Genomic DNA, 9,034 nt, shown 5'->3' on the forward strand with positions numbered 1-9,034 from the left:
AGTTCACACCGGTGGGGGGAATTCTCCCTTCAGTAAGTAGGAGTGCCTTGCTATACTATGGCCGATACGAAGACGACATAATAACACTGCTTCTCTCCGAGAAACCCGAATGGAAGTCTTCCATACCTTCGTAGTTCACATAATCGTTCTCAGCATTTTGGAAGAGGGGTGGCCTTCCACTCCATCTCCCAATATAACATAACCAAATATCTCAGCTCAGAACGAATGTAACTGGCTGGAAACTTATATGATGATGATGATGCTTGTTGTTTTAAGGGGCCTAACAGCGAAGGTCATCGGCCCCTAATGTTACGAAATGAAAGAACAAAAATTACAAAGGCATCCACTGACCAAAATAAAAATAAAAAATGTCATGAAGAATGAATGGATGGACAGGAACCCAACAAAACACAAAACAAACAAAAACAAAAACCAGTGGATCTGATTCAATAGAGAACTAAAATAATAGTATTACCGACCAAGGTACCACTTATAAAGCACAATGATGCTTGGTGTCTAAAGGGGGTGCAAAATCCACGTCTAAGGCCCCACAGAATGGTACATGTCGCGAGTAAAATAGAACCATGGTATGTGTCATGTTGGGGTATTAATCAGAAGTAGCGAAGACTCACGGTGTTCCACAAAAGATGGTACTACTCACAAGTATTGTACTTCGTACAGGTAACGCAGACCTATGGTGTTTCGCACACAATGGCGTCACTTACAGCCAACGCAAACCGATGAGTTTCCTCACCTAGGGTACTAGTCACGGGTGCCGGTCCCAAGGGCCCCGTGGTGTTCCGCACATAATGAGTACTAATCACAGGCAACGCAGACCCACGGTGTCGCTCATATAGTGGTACAACTCACAGGCTACGCCCAGACCCGCGGTGTTGCCCACATGGGTACAACGCACGGGTACTGGAATCCACCAGGCCAGGCTTTTTACTGCAACGAATCACAAATACATTTCGTACCATATTAGTGATACTACTCGCAAGTACATGCAACCCATGGTGTTCCCCGCATGATGGTACGAATCAAAAGTAGTTGCATGGTTCTAATTCATCCCTTGGTCGCCCCTTTTAGTCGCCTCGCACGACAGGCAGGGGATACCGTGGGTGTATTATTCGCCAGCCTCCCCCACCCACAGGGGGTGTGTGTTTGGTCCGCGAGAGGTATTTTATTTCCCTCAAGTCCGCCGGCAAGCCGGTTAGGACCCCCCTATCCGCCACCTGGGACGCGCCACGTGGGAGTATCACCTCTCCCCCTGCTACGCCAGCGTAGTAGGTTCGTGGGGAAACTTATAAGGCAACGGGGAAATGTGACCGCGTCCTGGACAAACCTATCATTTAACTCGTTCCCCACTACACCCCTGTAGCTAGGGAACCATAAGAACGTGATTCTGGTGCTAGCACACCAACACCCGGCCAGCAGGTTCTAGATCTCCTGCACCAGAGGATGCTGAGACTAATATGCATCAACAGATTGTAGTGAACTGAAGGAATCGACACAAAGCAGAAAATGCCGACGTTCATTGCACAGCGCGTACCGCAGAGATTCCAATATAGCAGAGAGCTCCACTGTGTACAAACTACCAGTTTCTGGTAGACGAAAAACAAAAACTGCGTAAAAACCAATGAACCTCGATACCGGATAACAAGGCACAGGAAGAGCATCCGATAAAAGGAGGGGTTCGTCTTCACCTTCGGCCCTGTGCGCAGATCCAAGATACTGCCTACATTGAGTTACTGAGGATCGTCCTTGTACTCCCGAAATGCACCGGAGTTTCTCCCAAACTTGATACGACGGTGAATGTGACTTCATGCGCACGACACAAATCTTTCTCGCGAAGCTTTCGTACTCTGTCGAATAAGAACTCGCGCCTAAGACTCCTTCAATATGCCTACTGAAGAAGATAGAATTCACCAGGTTATAATCTTTCCCATCGGTTCTGGTAGCGACCAGAAACCTAGGTAATCTGGATGGCATGCTTTCTCGCTGTGCTTTTTCCCAGGGGTTTGGCCCTCTGAGGGAATCAAAATTTAATGACTTGGGTGGAGGTCCAGTCCGGCCGTGCCAGAAATCATCTTCCCTGAAACCCACCCACTTCGATCAGGGGCCTCTGTAGCCCAACCAACCAACCAAGGCAAAACTCACTTGGTCATACCACGTATTACTCGGCGTCCGATGGTGGACGATGGCTAATATGGACAGAGTGAGGCAATGAGCATCGGGGCTGTCTTCCTCATATGAGCCATAACAGCACGTATCGCATAGCGACCGAAGGCAGGTCTGAACCTCCACAGAGGTGTGCCTGAGCCGGAGTTTATGTACGGTAAGGTGCCCAGTTTCTTTCCGCTCCCCCATTCCCTTACCTCCCACCAACAGCACGTGGCAACCCATCCACTTCTTAACCACGCCCAATGTTGCTTAACTTCGGAGATCTCACGGGATCCGGTGTTTCAACAAGGGTACGGCCGTTGGCTAAATATAGATGAGGAAATAAAAATAATTAATAACAATATGTTCTTCTGGCATTCGGTTGTGCGGGGACCTAAGTACCATGTGGATACTACTGCTGAATACATTGCGCTCCCACCCGACGGGTTGGAGATACCATCTGGGCGTTCGAGCGTGGTTACACAAGTAAGAGGCCTCCCCAAGCGGTACGCACATCATATTTTGATTCGGTCTACAGCCAACTCTCAAGAAACGAGAGAAAACATTGCGGACCATGGTCGCATAACCCTTTATGCGTCTTCTAAGACAGGCAGGGCTATCTGTGGATGTAATTAGCTCTTTCCATCCATAAGGGGTACAATTCATGGTACCGAAGACACAATCCATTTCTGCACCTAAGTCGTCGCTTTAAATCGCCCCTTACGACAGGCAGGGAGGCACAGTGGGTGTATTCTTCGTCTTCGTCCTACAACCCACAGGGGGTGCACAAACTTAGCTAGTTTAATTAATTTCGTGTGGCTATTTCTAGCCGAGTGCAGCCCTTGTAAGGCAGACCCTCCGAAGAGGGTGAGCGGAATCTGCCATGAATAGGTAACTGCGTGTTATTGTGGTGGAGTATAGTGTTATGTGTGGTGTGTGAGTTGTAGGGATGTTGGGGACAGCACCAACACCCAGCCCCCGGGCCATTGGAATTAACCAATGAAGGTTAAAATCCCCGACCCGGCCGGGAATCGAACCCGGGACCCTCTGAACCGAAGGCCAGTACGCTGACCATTCAGACAACGTAGCTAGTGATACATACCCTTAATAGTTGAGTGCCTGAGTAAGAGAAGGGGCTAACCCACAAAAATTAACAATTTGTTTTCGTCATATTCCTGCATAGTGCTGCTATCTCTTACCAGCCATGTGAAGTGCTTGTGGTTGCGGGGTAGTTCCCTGTTTGTCCAAACACACACAGAAATCTGACGACCCTGGGAATCATCTTTACATTTAGTAAGGAAAGAGGTTCGCATGCCTGAGTCAATTGGAGAGGAAGGCGAAGTGTGACATGAGGTTAATTTTCTAACCGAAAAATATCTTGTGATGGTACAAATAGTAGTCTTAGTGTGGTTAAAATGTCTTATTGAATTTGAATTTATTGATCATGATTTACATGCCACTGAGACTGAAAATCCCCTTTATGTAGCGTCTTCTTATAATACAATGCAGATTTATGAAAACAGTAACTACATTTTTATAATATTAAAGTATTACACTAAACAAGAAACTTAAAAAAAATGAAAATACAGATACCAAATCCAGTAAGGTTAAGACATACATTATATAATAACTAAGAAATAAATCATTAAGCCCTTCTGTTATTTTGGACTACATGGGTTTAAAGAATATAAAGCTAAAGCAGAGAAACAATTTGTCTTGTGGTTGAAAAAACACCTATCAAAAATGAATGAAGATTTTGACACTGAAAACCAAGAAGTAAAGAAATAAAACTAATAATTTACAGCTTTGCCTTCTTTGCACACATTATTACTTTAAAACGAATAACGTTTTATTAATTATTAAACATAAAATGTTATTCTGGTTTTAAATTTTGTGAGTTACACTGATATATAATTAATTTAAATACTGCAAAATGTGTTGCCTGATTTGTATAATCTAACACAACATTATTTATGTCACATCGGTATTTTTTTGTGGGTTATACCCTTCTCCTACTCAGTCCTCAATTGTATTCATGTCTGAGTGAATTGGAGACGAGGGGTAAGTGTGACATACAGTTACTTTTCTAACACAAAAATATCTTGTGAAGGTACAAATAGTGTTATCGTGAGGGTAATATGGATTATACTAAAAAACATTGTCTGCAGTAAGAAACCAGAAGGGCCCATGCGTTCAGTACTCATACCATTTCAGCTGTCGTAAATGCTAGATACTGATGGAAGAGGGCATCCAAATGCTACACGGTATGAGGATATAAATCAATCACTCTTTCTGTTTTGAAACCTGGAGAAGCAGCGCAGAGACCTACAAAATCAATTATCTTGCCGGAGGACAAAGGTAAAGGAAGAAAAGCAAACGAGCATCTGCAGCTGACGTGAAGTTCTTTCAGTGCTGAAGTTTCCAGCTTGATAAACAACACAAACATAAAGGCTTCCCTCGCTCGGACTCTCCAATACTAGGGAATCTAGAACACAAAATATCTGAAAACTGGTAGTCTAAATCGTTATACTTAGCATAGGACATATATTATTCGCAATAACTTTATTAGTTTAGTATAATCGTCTCCCTCTATATCCACTTTGCCCACTCCCGGGTAGGTTGACGGCGGCGAACTCTGTTGCAGATGTGGATTTGATGAAAGGAATGAATGTTTCAGCTAGTACAAAATTACTGCCAAAATGCAAACATAAAATGCAGAGAAGTGTATTTATTTCAGTATTTAAAACGTTATTGTATGAAGCTGAAATTTGCGGGAGTATACGATGTAGTGCTAAGAGATTTTGCCAAAGTGGTAACGGGGCTGCCAAACTTTACTGCAAACAGTGGGGTGAGAATGATGTGTACCGAGCTCGATAGCTTCAGTCGCTTAAGTGCGGCCAGTATCCAGTATTCGGGAGATAGTAGGTTCGAACCCCACTGTCGGCAGCCATGAAAATGGTTTTCTGTGGTTTCCCATTTTCACACTAGGCAAATGCTGGGGCTGTACCTTAATTAAGGCCACAGCTGCTTCCTTCCCAGTCCTAGCCCTTTCCTGTCCCATCGTCACCATAAGACCTATCTGTGTCGGTGCAACGTAAAGCAACTAGCAAAAGAATGATGTGCGTAGCACTGAGTATAAGGGTAAATATATTTAAACGAATTGTTGAATAATGGTTGAGATTAAAAACGGGGACGGATGGTGAAATTCTAAAGGTAGCACACCAGCACCAAAAGAAACAAGAGTGATAATGGTTGGATGGGGTAAAGAAACAAATTAGATGACAGAGGAATGCGGTAGTACCACGGGTAAAGAAATGTATCAATGGATGATACGGGATTTTGTAAGAATTCTTATCTTTCCTAAAATATAGATTTCCCCTTTGTCACACAGATTGCGCAGTCGACAACGGACAGAAATCAGATTGTAGCAATGTTGTGAGCCATGGTAACTGCGATGCTTCGCGGCCAGTATTGCTAACATACTATGCAGCCTATGGACCTAAAATTCTAATCTTTCGTGTAATCCATACACGACTTGAAACCATTTTAATTCATTTCTCATATTACACTACATTAGATTAAGTGTTTCTTGGAAATCACTGACGATTATCATGACTATTGTTGACTTTCTGACAATGGGTGCGAGATGGGCAAAATGTGGCATGACAAAAAATGTGTGAAACATGAACATCGTATGATTTGTCTAATACAAGACCTTGCTTTGTACCGTTAGTTTCTTGTTATGAGTAATTCTACGTTTCCCAATAACCAAGTGTCCCACAGATTCTCTCCTTCACGTATTTTGGTCCGTAGGCGATCACAAATCATTTATTTTATTTATTTATTTATTTATTTATTTATTTATTTATTTATTTATTTACAAATTGCTTTGCTCTGATAGAAACTTCATTAATAGTAGAATAGAATAGAATAGAATGCTCCCGTCCCCCAATTCCGGATCGCCTGGAGCTGGGGAGAGAGCATTCGTTTATTGCAATTCCTTGAATTATGATACATGACTTACAATACCCTCTTACAATTATTGGCTGTTACTATTCTGAATATGAATTATTTTGTCCTAGACATTAACAATATTATATAGTCTAGGACAACATGTATCTTCCCTACCTTAACTTACTAACTGAACGAATTTTTATTTATTACGTTATAACATTAAAAGAAAAGTTAGAATCAAAATGACAAATTTACATTGAATATATACTACATCTAACCTGAATCTGTCTGGTCGCGACATCCCCCCTGGTGAGGAACTCCTACCACCCTTCCCAGGGATGTCACGACCAGACCCGTCTCATGAGGCTCCGAAATCGAAACCTCGTAGACCCCTTAAGTTGTCAATATTGTTTCCTCACCACTCCTTCGTGTGACAGCCCACACGTGTGCGGATGACCTAGCTCAACATGTAGGCTGCCTCGCCTGTATTCCACTGCCGAGACGGAATCCATAACTCGGCTCATATTTCGCTGACTTATTGACAACTTGTTTCCTCTGGTTTAATATTGTTCACACCTCACTCTAATCTACACGTGCAGGAGTACTGAGTCAACACTATGCTTGAGATAGGATAGGCCTATCTCCTCCTATCTCAACTCTACTATACTACAGCAGCCAGAACAAACTAACAATCCCAAAGCAAACTAAAAACAGGCTAACAAACAACCTCATTGTAAGGAACACATTACTGCTAACATATTAATGAACTAAATTTACTAATTAGAAATATACGTTCCATACTTTCTTTGTTTCATTTTCCTTACAGTACTTTAGTAATATTTTTGATTCTTTGTCCTGCCATTTACTTTTCTTATCGCTTATTAAATCTTTGTATTCTTTCCTCTGGTTACAAAAATCTACTCGTAAGGCCTGCGATCCCTCATTTCTATACCTTTTTAAAGCCTTAATCACTTGATTTCTCTTCTCCTTACACTCCTCCGTATACCATACATTTCTTTTATATTGTCTACTCTTACTCACAACCATTTTTTTACCAGCTATTTCTATTGATCTTTCAAGCATTCTTATTGCCTCATCTAGGTTATTATCCTCTATCATATACTCCATGCCTATTCTCAGAATTTCAAAGGTTTTACCCCTATAGTAATCTCTAAATTGTTCTCTCTTTTCCTCATTCCACCTGTATCTTACTAATTTTCTCTGTTCATAGTTAAAGAATTGTTTGTCTACTTCATTATCTTCCTCTCTCTGTAGCCGAATAGCAACTGGGAAATGATGAGACGCTGTCCAATTTTTTACCTGGATTTCTTTAATAAGAGTTAAAGCCTCTCTAGATGCCAATACTAGGTCTATAACACTCCCTCCTGACTCAACTATATATGTTAGGTTGCCTGATTCATCTCCCGGCCATCTCCCATTTAAAATGTACAATTCCTCTATCGCGCATATTTCTAATAATTTCTCTCCATTTTTATTACACTCTTTGTCTTTGCTGCTCCTTTTTTCTATTAATAATTCCCCGATTTCTTTATCGTATAATGGATTATTTAGGCCAACCCTTGAGTTAAAATCCCCCATTATAATTATTCCTGCTTCTTCATTTAGTAATTTTATCTGATTTACTGCGTCGACGAGTTCTTCAAAGAAATTTTCCTTCTCGAACGGGGACCCCGATGGATGGTTATAGCCAAAGCCAATAAACATATCTCTCCCCTTTTGATTTCCTTTTTTTGTTTTGACCCAGATCATGTCCTCACATCCTGATTCCCATATCTCCACTTGTTTGCAAATTTCATCTTTTGCGATAACTGTTATCCCTCCTGGGTGACGCCCTTTCGTACTCCTTTTATATTTTGTTTTACTCCAGACCTTAAATCCCGGTATTATCACATTTTTACTAGGCGGCAACCATGTCTCTACTATACCAATAATCTCACTCTCTCTCATTAAATCTATAAATTCATCATTTTCCCAGTTTACTTAGTATACCCTCTATGTTGATTAATCCCACTACCCAGTCTAGTTACTTGTTCATAGGTATATCTGCTGCTACCAGGGCCTTGCTTCTCGTTATTCGTGGTTTTTCTATTTGTATAATAGATCCACTTGGGGAACTAATTATTTCCTCCTCTGACCCTCTAGCTTCCTCTGACCTAGTCAATCCTTTCTTTGCCCATATGTCCTTTAAATTTAACGCTGGCTTACGTTTCTTTTCTTCTTTTCTCCCTGCGGTGTCTTGCTTTCTCTGGATCACATCTCCTTCTTGGGTAGATCTCCTGGGTTGGTGATGTCCGGTTTCTGTCGTCACAACATCCAGTTCGTTGTCCTTGCTTGGTAGGATTGCACACGTACCTGTTGACTCAGGAGTGCTGGCGTCGCTCACTGTACTGCTGTACTTCCGCTTACCTGACGTATCAGGACAATGCCCTAGCTCACGTAGTTGACCAGCTGTCCATGCCCTGCTCCACGAATCGTCTGATATAATAAGTCTGTTTCCACGTATAAAGGCTTTTAGTCCCGAATGCCTAGCTTTTCCTTGATGAAAGCGTAGTGTTCCTACATTCTCCATTTCTTCCTTGTCTAGATCTTTCTTTATCCATATCTTCGTGCCTTTCAAGTTTCTGCTATTTTCCAAAATTTTACGGGCCTTCAAACCAGATACCATGCAGACTTTTACTGGTCTTTTTCCCATATTTCTTCCTAATCTGAAGGCGTTATCAATATCACTATCATTACACTCTATTTTCAAATTCTCTCTGATTAGAGAGAGTACTCTATCTATCAAGTCATTGAAGTTCTCTCTCCCTGGTTCTGCCAATCCATAGATTATTATGTTTTTCTTCCTCGCTTCTTTCGACCGTGTTTTTTCTTTTTCCTCGAGTTTCCTTAATTTTTC

This window comes from Anabrus simplex, chromosome 4, assembly GCF_040414725.1.
Source record: "Anabrus simplex isolate iqAnaSimp1 chromosome 4, ASM4041472v1, whole genome shotgun sequence".
Lineage (NCBI taxonomy): Eukaryota > Metazoa > Arthropoda > Insecta > Orthoptera > Tettigoniidae > Anabrus > Anabrus simplex.